Below are 14,630 nucleotides of genomic sequence, written 5' to 3'. Positions count from 1 at the left end.
TCTGTCTTCCACATGTGCTTTCAGCATCCTTCCCCCCTCCTCCCGTTTACCCCATGTCCTTTCAGCGTCCTTCTCCACCCCTTTGTCTTCCCCAGTGCTTTCAGCGGCCTTCTCCCCCCTTAAGCGTCTTTTCTTCTCCATTCCACCTTTCCTTCCTCCCTGCCTCCACCTTTGTGGCGCTTTTGCACCCGACTGACAACAGAACAGGCCCGGTCGGACAAATCTCCCTGTCCTGTAGCCGCGAATGTAAATTACCTTCTTACAGCAGCTGGAGTATTGAAGCTGCTGTAAGAGGTAATTTAGATTCGCGGCTACAGGGCAGGGAGGTTTGTCGGCCGGGCCTGTTGTCGGTCGATCGGGGGACCTGACCAGCTGTGCACATTCTTCGGGGCGGACCGCCCCCTCCCCCCCTCTTTCGTTCGCCATTGCCTTCTTCCTACCTGCCCTGCCGCACACAGCCGACCGGAAGTCTTCCTGATGTCAGCGCTGACGTCGGAGGAAGGGAGGGCTTTGCTTAAGCCCTCCCTCCGACGTCAGCGCTGACATCGGGAAGACTTCCGTTCGGCTGTGTGCTGCGACAGTGCAGGTAAGGAGGAGAAGACTACCCTCGCGGCTCGAATGCAGTGCACTGCGATCCAACCCCGCAGGAACCCCCGCGACCCTCGGAGGCGTCCCCACGGGATCCCCGCGACCCTAGGGGGCGTCCCCATGGGATCCCCGCGACCCTAGGGGGCGTCCCCACGGGATCCCCGTGACCCAAAGGGGGAACCCGCGGGATCCCCGCGGGTCCCGCGGGATTCCCGTCATCCCCGTTCCCGTGCAGCTCTCTACTTCAGGGTTAAAGGGAAAGTCCAGCATTTTCCTTACACTGGGCTTAATCTTCTCTCCCTGATTAGCCCTTTGAATTAAAGGACTAGCTTTTGCACTAGCAAAGCTTGGCACGAGCCCAGCTCTAGGGCTAGGTTCGTGACAATATACTATTTAAAATGAATAAAGATATATATATATATATATATATATATATATATATATATATATATACCTTGGTAATAGTAATATATATATATACATACTATTTAAAATAATAGTTATATATATATATATATATATATATACTATTTAAAATGAATAAAGATATATATATATATATATACCTTAGTAATAGCAACACAAAATCCTTGCTACTAAAATTTAAAAATAAAATCACTTGCTATTAGTTTTCAAGGACCAATCATGTGAAAGAACGATGCTTGTCCGGGCAGTTGTATCCTTATGCACGTGGACGCTCATAACATTAACCCTTATTTTTGGCTTTAAAATGAATAAAAATATATGGAACACGCAGATAGGAGTGCGCATGCGCGGCTAGCGTTTTATTATATAGGATGCCAAATACATATATCACACACACCCCCATCTACATATCCAAAAAATTGCACTCTAAATTTAAAAAATGTCTACCCACCCACAAGTACCCGACTCCTTAATAACCATCTGTGCCTACAAACTGGGAAGACCAGAGGTCCAGATAGTGTACAAGCAGTGATGTAGTAGTGGGGGGGGGGGGGGAGGGCAGAGAGGGCCTTACAGTAATGCCATGAGGAAAGGAGTTCTGTGGAGAGCTGTGGTGTTCTCTATATCTGTATGAACGCTCAAATCTTGTCCAGATGTGTATTTTTTTTTAAATCTTTATTAGTTTTCAATTATTAACAGTGCAATACAGTGAATTTAAACATAAACGAATCAAACAAAAGCACTTTAAATATACAAATATTTCAACAACAAACATTTTCACACACACCCTCCTCTCCTTAACTCATGAAAATAAAACCACATGTATAATTTCAATAAAATAGATATAATGAATAATAATTCTAATGTTTTCCCATCTCCCTCCCTCCCACCCTGGATGTGTAAGGAGGACAGATAAAAAGAAAAGGTACATGACAGCTATTGTGACTCAATAAATGATGTCACTGGGCTCCACCCCCTTTCAAATGCACTTCTATATCCTCAAATTTCAGCATTCATTCTCTCATATTTGTAGCTAGAACATAGGTTTGCCCACCAGAAAGTATAATTAAGTCTATCATAACTCTTCCAGTTGCATGCTATCATCTGGATGGCTATTCCCATCATTATTAAGAAAAACCGGCTTTTATAGTGATGTGTATTTTCTACTCTGTAGTGTTCTTTATAGTGTATACGGGAGTATGCTTATGTCTAGATGTTTGTGTATTCTTCCACTGGGGGAGCGTGCATATTTGAGTGTACTATATTATTCTTGTGTTTTGCAAACTGCTTTGAATTGTATCATGGCTGCGGAAGGCGGTATGCAAATATGCAGGGTTTAATGTGTAGGCAAAGAAAGAAGTGTAACTGTGGAGGTAGGCGAGGGGGGGGCAGCTGAGCCAAGAGGGGGCAGCAACAGAAAAGAGGGACTGAATTAGTGACTCTTTTCTGCTCTGTTCCAGGCTCACTCCATCTCCTCAAGGTTAGGGTTACCAGATTTTACGCATGTGAAATCCAGACCCATGGAGCCGCGTCTGGAGGGCCTCTGAGCATGTGCGGATGTGACACGATAATGTCACATCGCATCTGCACATACTCGGAGGCCCTCCAGACCCAGACCCAAGCTCAGGGCCTTCCAAAATCAGCACTTAACTGGCTATGGGGCACTGCATAAAGATAGGACTGATTTTATATGGTCCTATTTATGTGGTTAACTTGGCTGGATAGGTGCTGAATATCGGCCAAGTGACAAATTCACCCCCAGAATGCCAATTGGAAAATCTGGCAACCCTAGGAAACTTGGACAACAAAGTACAAGTGACTAAAGTGCTCAGGAATTGATCCAACTATTGCCCTTTAAAAACAAGATCCTCCACCTCATTATAAACTAAACTAAACTAAAGCTTAACTTTATATACCGGGTCGTCAACCTAAGGAAGCTCGACTCAGTTTACAACAATTACATAAAAACTAAAGAAAGTTTACAATGATTAAATAAAAACTAAAGAAAGTAATAGCAAAAGTTTCAAAGAGATTAGTTTTCAAACTGTTTGGCAAAAAAAACAGTTTTTAGAAGTTTGCGGAAAGATTGGAAAGAGCTCAGAATTAAGGGGAGTTCATTCCATAGTTGAGAAAGTTTAACTACAGGTCGTATGAAGATACCTGTGCCATTATTACCTACCATGGTCCAGCCTTGCCATAAATTTCCATATCCAATATAGTTACCTATATAACCTTCAAAAATGCTCTCAAAACATGGGGAAATGCTAGAGATGATTTTTTTTTTAACTATAAAAAGGTATGTAAGCATACTGCCATCTATTGGCATGCTCAAAGTATTCTCACTATAAGTAATTTCTCTTGGTGAAGCAATAGCAAAAGGCACAAGAAGCAAACCAGACTAGATTTTGAAATTTAAATAAAAAATGTGTATTTCCTGAACTAAGATGCACAGACTTCTGTGCCCGATATTCAGAAAAAAACCAAAAAAACAGTGATGCAGCAGTGTTGATGCTGACCATATAATGCTTAAAAAAAAGGATCCAAAAATGCAAATCAGCAATATACATCCGCAACTCTATTTGCAAGCTTAGAAATGCAACTGGCTATTATTCTGATGCTGTCACAGTGACAGTTTTTCTTAATAGCTTGGCATTTGGGTCAGGGGAGGACAAAATCTACTGAGGGATTAAGGGAGCAACCCCATTCCCCTAATCCCTCCAGTGGGCAGCTGTTTACTAAATCCTAAACATGCTTAGAAGCAAATGTAAACCCCAACATCAATCTTTTAGGACATAGGGCTAGATTCATTAAGCCCACCGAACGCGTCCCGACCCCTTTGTGACCCCGACCCGATTCACTAGCTTTCCTCCCATGCGTATTTGCACCTGATCTGATTCGTGCATGCAAATGAGGGGAAATGGCATGCAAAGTAGGAAGGGCCTCGATTCACTAAACTTATTCAGGCACACCGACTGGGCTGGCCAATCCAAAACCAAGCGACTGCTGAGGACCAGTCGCTTACATCCTTGCCGACTGTCCTATAGCCCTGAAATCACTTCCCCCATACATTACATTACATTAGTGACTTTTTTTCTGCTAGTACCTTGCAGTTCTAGGCGGATTACAAAAGAAGATAACTGGACATTTCCAGGAAAATTACAAATTAGGGTGCTGTTTACATGGCTGAAACTTTGAAGGGAAATTTACAAGAATGGTTGAGACTTTGAAGGGAAATTTACAAGAGCGAGGATAGATATGGAGATGTGTTATGATTTCTTGATAAATTTTTTGAGTAACAGGGTTTTGATTTCTTTTTGAAATGATTTGAAGTCGATCGTTGTTGTCAGCATGCTGGAGATGGGGTGATCAAGTTTAGCTGCTTGTGTTGCTAGTAGGTTGTCATACAACTTCTTGCGCTGTGTATCTTTGAATGGGGGGTAGGTAAATGGGGTCTGAGTTCTCCTTTGTCTGGTTGTTTTGTTCCAGTTTAGGTGATTGTTTAGATTTGTGGGGGGCTACATTGCCATGTGCACTAGACCTTAACGCCAGCATTGAACTTACGTTAGTTCTAGAAGTGTAGTGTGCGGTAATTTCCTGCGTGCGCTAAAAACGCTAGCGCACCTTAGTAAAAGGAGCCCAGAGAGATGTTGGATCATATGTTGTTCTTTTGTCCATTGATTCTCAGTTTTTGGAAGTCAATATGGGGACAGATTAATGCAATACTTGAATTTTCATTCCCGTTAACGTATGAGCTAGTCATATGCAGAACATTATTACATGTTAAACACCCCCCATAGATCATTATAAAAGTCGTCTTTTCTTAATTATGACCGGGATAGCTATGCAGATGATAACACATAATTGGAAAAATCATGATCGTCTTAATTTCTTTTTTTGGTGGGCAAATTTATGCTCCACATATAAGAATGAGAAAATGAATGCGGATTTGTTAGGACATGGTCAGATATTTAAATTGGTTTGGGGACCATTGACATCTTTTATGAATGTAGTATAATTGAATTGGGTTTTTTTTTAATTTGGTTTACTTCTATTCACATCCAGGGTGGGTGAGAGAAGGGAGAGAATACTTTATTATTATATAAGATTAGGATTTGGAAAGTATAAATATGTATTTATTATTGATTTATTAATTATTTAATAGATGGGTGGGTGGGATAAAGATACTGTATGTGTATATTTATAAGCTGAATGTGCATTTTGTGCTTTATTCTCTGATTGCTAACATGTATATTGCGCTAAGTTTTTTGGAAAATTAATAAAATATATTTTTTTAAAGTTGCATTTAAGTACTGTTAAAAAAACATGCAAATACTTTAGCTTATACTAACAATGCAATCATTCTTTTTTTTTAGTTCAGAGAAAACCAAAAAAACTCTGTGGAGTGACGATGTTCCTAAATGGATTTTATTTGAAAGTATCAAAGTTCCAAAGGTACACTAAAATCATCCACATAAAATAATTCCATCCACATAAAAGGAAATCATCCACATAAGAGCCTTAAAGGACCTAGTCCGCTAGGGATACAGGACCCATTGCAAATGCAAGCAGTGTCTCACTTCCGGCTCACCACACTAAACTAAACTAAACTAAACTAAACCTTAGGTTTGTATACCGCGCCATCTCCACAAGCATAGAGCTTGGCACGGTTTACAGGGTTAGGTTGAAAAGGAGCTACAATGAAGGGTTATAGGAAAGGAGCTAGGAAGATAAAGAAGGTCAGGGTACCAAAGAGCGGGAGGTGTTAGATTTTGAAAAGAGCCAAGTTTTCAGGTGTTTGCGGAAGGAATGGAGGGAGCTTGAAATTCTGAGCGGGGATGTGAGGTTGTTCCAGAGTTCTGTGGTTCTAAAGGGGAGGGATGTTCCTAGTTTTCTTACGCGGGATATACCTTTTGCAGAGGGGAATGATAGTTTCAGTTTTGGGGAGGATCTAGTGGAATTAGGGTTAGAGGAGTTCCAGAAGAGTGGGATAACGGGAGGGAGGATGTTTCCCACGTACTCACCTTTATAGGACCCCCAGGGAACCCTGAAGAAGACTTTTTGTCGAAACGCGGACCGTGTTGGGTCCTGTATCCCTAGCGGACTAGGTCCTTTAAGGCTCTTATGTGGATGATTTACTTTTATGTGGATGGAATTATTTTATGTGGATGATTTCAGTGTACCTTTGGAACTTTGACACTTTCAAATAAAGTCCATTTAGGAACATCGTCACTCCACAGAGTTGTTTTTTTTGTTTGTTTTCTCTGGATTTTCTTCTTTGTGGATATTTTGGGGTCAATTCCTTTTGGTTTTTTTTTAGTTCAATCATCTTTATTGATAATTTTCGGTATAACATACATTTAGGGCTCTTTTTACAAAGGTGCGTTAGGGTTTTTAGCGCACGCACAAAATTACCACGCGCTATAGCGTGCAGTAGCTGAAAATCTACTAGGGTGCCTCTTGAGATTTCAGGTGTGCCACGGCACAATGGGGAGGAGGAGAGGCACCGGCTGACTGCCTAGAGGACATGCCTCTCATGGCGAGAAGCATGTCCTATAGACCAGTGTTCTTCAACCGCCGGTCTGTGCACCGGAGCCAGTCCGCGAAGGACCAGCGTCCCCCGCAAGCACCAAGTTAAAAAGGTGGCTCACTGCAAATGCCTCATGGACCACTCACGCAAAAACACCAGTGCAGCTGTCCTCCAACACCTCCAGGCAGCGCCGGGGCTGCCAACGGGGGAGCTCGTAGGAACCTGGTGCAGTGGCCAATGGGCAACGCTGGGTCAAAGGCCACTGGAGATCTGGAGGCGCGTGAGTCCACCGACCGTGCTGCCCGAAGGCATCCGCTGTGCATGCACAGAAAGCCACCGCCTCCCCGGCCTGAGCTCTCCTCTCAGTCCTCTCCAGAAGGAGCGGAAGATCACCTCCCACTCCCAGACCCGGCCAAAAGGAATGAAGGTCCTGCTGCTGCAACACACGGCACAGAACTGGAGCAGCAAGACAGGGCACGAGACGCGACCTCCCGAGCCCCCAGGTAGGCTGAGGAGAAGCTTCTTAATAGGAAAATCACTCCCCCCCCAACCCGGTCTCCCTTGGCAGTCCACACTATCACTCCTCAACCGCCGGTCCTCAAAACAATTCCTCCAATTCTGACAGTCCATAGGTACAAAAAGGTTGAAAAACACTGCTGTAGGCAATCAGCCGGCACCAGCGCCTCTCCTTCTCTCCAGCCCTCTTCCCTGCTGCCACCCCCTTCTGGCGTCTCAGGGCCCATCTGGAGGGCCTTCGCTCATGCGCGGGCGTTGATGTGATGATGTCACACATACACGTGATGTCATCATGGCGACGTCCACGCACTTCCGGATGCCTCGAGCCACAGCACACTACGTTTAATGTGCCGCGGCTCCAGAAAGTTTGAGGGACACTGACATAGAGCGAGGGGAAGAGCATGAGATGTGACATAGTCGTCTCCTGATGAAACCAACCATGTTACTTTGGATCCTGTAAGCAGATGGAATGCGCTCCCGAGAGAGGTGGTGGAGAGTAAAACGGTGACTGAGTTCAAAGAAGCGTGGGATGAACACAGAGGATTTAGAATCAGAAAATAATATTAAATATTGAACTAAGGCCAGTACTGGGCAGACTTGCACGGTCTGTGTCTGTGTATGGCCGTTTGGTGGAGGATGGGCTGGGGAGGGATTCAATGGCTGGGAGGGTGTAGATGGGCTGAAATAGGTTTTAACAGAGATTTCAGCAGTTGGAACCCAAGCACAGTACTGGGTAAAGCTTTGGATTCTTGCCCAGAAATAGTTAAGAAGAAAAAATTTTAAAATTTAATTTGAATCTGTTTGGGCAGATTGGATGGACCATTCGGGTCTTTATCTGCCGTCATCTACTATGTTACTATGTTACTATGTAAGACACTTTACAAGTGCTATCCTTTCCTGAAACTGTAGTTCATTCCTCTTCTGTTCTGCAATCAATAACTTCACAAACTGGTCTTGCTGTAATTACTGCAAGATACTCATTTGCCTTCCAGATAATAAATGCTATCTAATAAAAAATATATATATATATATATACCACCATATGTGAATATTTCCAAAGGGGGAAAAAAAAATCAGTAAATCACAACATCCCGAGTTACTTACTTCCAGTCCTCTGAGTTAAATATTTCCCCACTTGGTTAGCTGACATTTTTTTTTTCTCTAAATTGACATTATTAAGACTTTTTTTCTTAAAATATACATACCTGCTCTTAGGAAGTAGACTTTCTACAGGACAAAAAGAATAGATGCAACCACTGACTGATCCATAAAATGTTGAGGAAAAACAATTTCTTGGTCACAGCACTGTGAAAATACGCCTGAACTACAGCTTCATGTTAACACCTCAACCTAGTAACAAACTCTAGTCTAGAGATATAAACAATATTATCATCATTCAAGTGCAGGGAGTTTCAAGTTCCACAGCTCAGTGACAGCGTGAGCGAGGTCCTGGTTTATTTACCATTAAGAGCTAAACTATATTGTTGCTAGGTTGATATTTACCAAGGAATCACATCCATCTTTCTGATTTATTTACTGTGCACACAACTTGGCTTTTTACTCTCTCAGAACTGAAGCTAGTAGTATGCAAGGATGAATTAAGTAGAAAGTTTACTTAACTCTTCAGAATGCTTTTTCAGTCAGTGCTACATGCCAGGGACATATTAAGCAAAAAACAAAAGGAATTGACCCCAAAATATCCACAAAGAAGAAAATCCAGAGAAAACCAAAAAAACTCTGTGGAGTGACGATGTTCCTAAATGGACTTTATTTGAAAGTATCAAAGTTCCAAAGGTACACTAAAATCATCCGCATAAAATAATTCTATCCACATAAAAGTAAATCATCCACATAAAAGCCTTAAAGGACCTAGTCCGCTAGGGATACAGGACCCAACACGGTCCGCGTTTCGACAAAAAGTCTCACTTCCGGTTCACCACTCAATTGTTTCCCACGTACATACCTTTATAGGACCCCCAGGGACCCCTGAAGAAGACTTTTTGTCGAAACGCGGACCGTGTTGGGTCCTGTATCCCTAGCGGACTAGGTCCTTTAAGGCTTTTATGTGGATGATTTACTTTTATGTGGATGGAATTATTTTATGTGGATGATTTTAGTGTACCTTTGGAACTTTGATACTTTCAAATAAAGTCCATTTAGGAACATCGTCACTCCACAGGGACATATTAAGAACATAAGATTTGCTGCTGCTGGGTCAGACCAGTGGTCCATCGTGCCCAGCAGTCCGCTCCTGCGACAGCCCTTAGGTCAAAGACCAGTGCCCTACTAGAGTCTAGCCTTACCTGCATATGTTCTAGTCCAGCAGGAACTTATCTAACCTTTTCTTGAATCCCTGGAGGGTGCTTTCCCCTATAACAGCCTCTGGAAGAACGTTCCAGATTTCTACCACTCTCTGGGTGAAGAAGAACTTCCTTACGTTTGTACGGAATCTATCCCCTTTTAACTTTAGAGAATGCCCTCTCTTTCTCTTCACCTTGGAGAAGGTGAACAATCTCTCTTTTTCTACTATGCCAATTCCCTTCAATATCTTGAATGTTTTGATTAATGTTCCCTCTCAGTCTCCTCTTTTCAAGGGAGAAGAGGCCCAGTGGGGCCTTGGGGTCTGGGCCCTCCTCTCTCAGTTTTGACTCGGGTCCTTCCAGACCACATAAAAAAAGAAAAAGGGCAACACAAAAAACCTACATCAGTGTCTCTCAAACTGTGTGCCCCGGCACAGTGGTATGCCCTGAAGAAATTCCAGAATTTTACTTTATTTTAAAAAATTCCTTTCACTAAACTAAACTAAACCTTAAGTTTATATACCGCATCCTCTCCATGAATATAGAGCTCGGCACGGTTTACAAAAGTTTAATAAAGGAAGAGAATAGCACATTGAGTTTGGTGGATTGAGAATAGGGGAAGAGGAGAGCGTTACGTTTTTGTGAAAAGACTGGTTTTCAGATGCTTATGGAATAGTTGGAAGGAGACCTGAGTCCGCAGTGGGGTAGTAAGGTTATTCCAAAGCCCTGTAATTCTGAAAAAAATAGATTTTCCCAATTTTCCCACATAGAGGATACCTTTTAGTGAGGGGAAGGAAAGTTTGAGTTTTATACACTTGAAAAGAAACATAGAAACATAGAAGATGATGGCAGAAAAGGGCTACAGCCCATCAAGTCTGCCCACTCTGCTTACCCACCCCCTGTCTATGCCCTAATGACCCAATTTTCTTATCTTGACCTTCGTAGGGATCCCACATGGGTATCCCATTTATTCTTAAATTCTGGCACGCTGTCTGCCTCGATCACCTGCACTGGAAGCTTGTTCCAATGATCTACCACTCTCTCTGTGAAGAAATACTTTCTGGTGTCGCCATGAAATTTTCCGCCCCTGAGTTTGAGCGGGTGCCCTCTTGTGGCTGAGGGTCCCTTGAGAAAGAAAATATCATCTTCCACTTCGACACGTCCCATGAGGTACTTAAATGTTTCGATCATGTCTCCCCTCTCCCTACTTTCCTCGAGAGTATAGAGCTGCAATTTGTTCAGTCTCTCTTCGTACGAGAGACACTTGAGCCCCGAGATCATCCTGGTGGCCGTCCGCTGAACCGATTCAATTCTGCGCACATCTAATGTAATGTAATGTGGTCTCCAGAATTGCACACAGTACTCCAGATGAGGTCTCACCATGGCCCCGTACAACGGCATTATGACTTCAGGCTTTCGGCTGACGAAACTTCTATTGATACAACCCAATATCTGCCTTGCCTTAGATGAAGCCTTCTCCACTTGATTGGCAGTTTTCATGTCTGCACTGATGATTACTCCTAAATCTCGTTCTGCTGAAGTCCTAGTTAAAGTTTCTCCATTCAAGAAGTACGTCCTGCATGGATTTCCGCTTTCGAGGTGCATGACCTTACATTTCTTAGCATTGAAGCCTAGCTGCCAGGTTGAGGACCAACTTTCCAATGACATATAAGTTGTATATGCACGAGTCTGTCAATGTTATGAGCATCTGTGTGCATAAGGATACAACCACCCAGTCAAGCATTATTCTTTGATGTGATTGGTCCTTGAAAATTAACAGCAAGCAATTTTAGTTTTATTTTTAATTTTTATGTAGTAGTTATCCTAACTTGAGCAACAAAGCTATCAAGGCTTTGTTACCATTTTGATCTTCTTATCTTTGCAAACTTGGATTTTCAGCTCTAACAGAAATTAAATAAAAAAAAAAAGAGAACAAATGTTGATGGTGGATAATGAAATGTGTTTGCTTGTCGAATATCGAGCTGCGTTTTGAGTTAATTTGCATTCAAAACTAAGCACCTCTATCGCATTGATTAGCAATCTATCTACTTTAGTTTCACCATTATTACTATTACCCATACATAGCTTAAAGAACTTTAAATAACTCTCAAATTTATCCCTCCTTTTACAAAAGTGCAAGAGTTTTTTAGCGCCAGCCGACACGCAGAATGCTCTGCACTGCTCCGACAGTAATAGAGTTCCTAGGAGCGTTGGAGCACAGCAGAGCATTCAGCATGCTGGCCGTTGCTAAAAACCTTTTAATGCGCTTTTGTAAAAAGAGGGGATAATGTTTTGTTGGTTTTGCAATTTTATAATTTCAGTTATAATGTGCCACGAAAAACATTTGCTCCGTTTAGTGTGCCAGGTCTAAAAAAGGTTGAGCGACATTGCTTTACATCAAGGAAAACCAGTCTACAAAGAGAAGGAATGGGCCACAGGAAAAAAGCAAAAGGAAAGCACAAAAGCCTGACACCAAGGAAAATTAGTCCACAAAAAGTCGGGATGAATCATGGGATAAAAAAGCAAATGGATAGCACAAAAATCCTACATCAAAGAAAACCAGTCCACAAAATGTAGTGATGAACCACACCCACATAGGACTTGGGTGGAGGTTCTCAGAAGTAGTAGCTGGAAGGGATTCTGAGGCCCCACGAGCAAAAGAAATTAACAGGCACCTCCACTGCCCTTTGCTCCATCTCATTTATTATAGAACTGCCTCACAAGTGTATTTACTATTCATGGTAGCATTTCCTGATACTGATCTCACAAGGTTAGCACTGGCAAGTGCCATCTGCAAACACTAAATGCACTCATGATCTAGCTCTCTAGAAGCAAAGATGGAGTAATGAGAAACAACAAACAGTTGCTGAAAAAATTACGACATTACCACCGCATTCTAATCGCCAGGACGTCCAAGTGCCGATAATCAAAACAGTATTTCTATACGTCTAATGAGGTCTTCCAGCCTCTGTAAGTCCAGAGCATGAGATGGGCGTGATGGAGGTGTGTTATGGGGGCGCTTTGGGCAGTCTCAAGGGCGGGTTACCAGTCCTGCCTGCATGGCAACTGGACATTGCTATAGGAGCAGGTAAGAGAATGCTCCGGGCTCTCTAACGTCAACATGCCTTAATCTTCAACAAAGAATCACAAATTTATGGGACCTGGGGCAAGGAAGGTAGGAGAAATCCCCGGATCCATGAAGAGTGAGATCAGAGGCACACAAAAACACACACAAAATGATGGCAGGAGCCGCCAAAGAGGTCCATTGTCCTGCGGGCCTTGCATTGAAGACCACTATGCTAGTCCACACAAAATTGCATAAATTAACATTTTTAGGGGTTATGCTGCATAAATGGATGAATATCTATAGAAATGCAGCTTATGGCATCTTTTTTTTTTTTTTTTTGTCATGCTGAAATCAAGAAATAAAAATAAAATATCAGGCTATCTTCTGGAAATGTCCTCCTGTGCACAACTTTTTGCCTTTAGGGGAGCCTTCACCATCTCTGAGGCAAACACTTCCACTCTTTTCTAAAAGCAGAGCGACTTCTCTTTTAACACCTAGGGCTCCTTTTACTAAGCTGCTTTAGGGCTTTAAGCTGGCGTTAGTTCTAGCCGCGTAGCGCGGGGTTAGCGCACGCTAATCTGCTGCGTGCGCTAAAAACGCTAGTGCACCTTAGTAAAAGAAGCCCCTAAAGAAGGATGCATCCTGGGACTGAAAATGGGTTATCTCTAATGATATAACTCAAGTTTAAAATCAATTTGAGGAAACACAATCAAAAGTGAGTTTGACAATAAGCTAGGAAAAGTCATCAGCTTAATCCTTGCCAATAATCTTGCATTTTCTGGGCTGCATTATGAAAATGTCATTCCTGCAATGTTCGGAGCTTCCATCATGTTCCTGCTGCTGCTTTTATTTACATATCATTATGCTAAGGAAATTGAAAAGAAAACTTGCCCCTGCACACTACCATGATGCATGCTAGTTTTTCCATGTTTTTCTGATGAGTTTATGGTCCATTCTATGCATTTATGCAAACAGAGCTCACTGATATATTTTTTTAAAAACCAAAAAACAACAATGACAGCAAACATAATTCTCATTTATTTGATATGCATGAAAACCTTGCCTGTATATTTTCTGCTCAATGATCAAATTCAATAGATACCTACCGGAGAAGATAAAGAGCCCTATTTTAGATAGAAAGAGGAGAGGAAAATTGAGATGTCCAGTTCAGAATGTGTTCCAATTCCCTCTATATTTTACAAAGGCTTTGCTGAACATAGAGCCTTTTGCAAAATATGAATGAGGGTAAATCAAAAAGTAAAGGCAATAGAAGTAACTGTGAGCAATTTAACATATCACTTTTCCACATAGTCCCCATGCAAGACGATATATTTGTTGTATCATTCGACTAGCTTCTGCATTCCTGCAGAGTTTTTCTGTTGCTCCCGAAGCCAGGTGAGCACCTCTTCGGGTCGCAGTGATGCACCCGTGTCTCAACGCTGGTGACAATTCTTTCCTGATGGTGTGAATAACATGAGGAAAGACCTAGTGAAGCTTGAAGAATGTTCTGGAATTTGGAAGCTAAAATTGAATGCTAAAAAAATGTAAGGTCATGCATTTGGGCTGCAAAAACCTGAGGAAACGGGACAGTTTAAGGGGTGAAGAACTTTTGTGTACCAAAGAGAAGCAGGAGTTGAGTGTGATAGTATATGATGATCTTAAGATGGCCAAACAGGTTGAAAAGGTAATGGCAAAAGCTAGAATGATGCATGGGTGCAGAGGAAGAGGGATGGCCATTAGGAAAAAGGAGACATTGATGCCCCTGTATAAGACTCTGATGAGACCTCATTTAGAATATTGTGTACTATTCTGGAGACCACACTTTCAAAAAGATATAAACAGGATGTAGTCGGTCCAGAGGAAGGGAACTAAAATGGTTGGTGTTGTATAAGGCGTACAGGGACAGACTTAAGATCTCAATATATATACAGTACTTTGGAGGAAAGGCAGGAGAGGGGAGATATAGAGACGTTTACATACTGTAACTATGTGGCTTAAATATGCAAGTCCAGAGGAAACTCCAGAGTGAGAGGCCATAGAACGAGGTTACGAGGTGATAGGCTTAGGAGTAATCTAAGGTAATACTTTTTCACACAAAGAGGTAGACACAAAAACTGTTTCTGAATTCAAGAAAGCATGGGACAAGCACATAGGCTCTCTTAGGGAGAGAGGGAGGTAGTGGATGCTGCAGATGGACAGAATGAAT

General features: G+C 42.3%; 1 protein-coding gene across 1 annotated transcript in view; it reads right to left on the bottom strand.

Annotated features, from left to right (window-relative positions):
* Positions 1-8,392, bottom strand: part of LOC117362346 (cyclic nucleotide-binding domain-containing protein 2-like) — a 161,153-nt gene extending 152,761 nt beyond the window's left edge. Inside the window, exon 1 of the mRNA XM_033948584.1 lies at positions 8,263-8,392. The gene's annotated coding sequence lies outside the window, so the exon portion shown is untranslated. The remainder of the gene's footprint in view (positions 1-8,262) is intronic.
* Between the last annotated feature and the right edge of the window lie 6,238 nt (positions 8,393-14,630).

This window comes from Geotrypetes seraphini, chromosome 6 (assembly GCF_902459505.1).
Source record: "Geotrypetes seraphini chromosome 6, aGeoSer1.1, whole genome shotgun sequence".
Taxonomy (NCBI): domain Eukaryota; kingdom Metazoa; phylum Chordata; class Amphibia; order Gymnophiona; family Dermophiidae; genus Geotrypetes; species Geotrypetes seraphini.
Note: the sequence above shows the minus strand (reverse complement) of the source record. Positions and strands in the feature narration are given on the sequence as shown.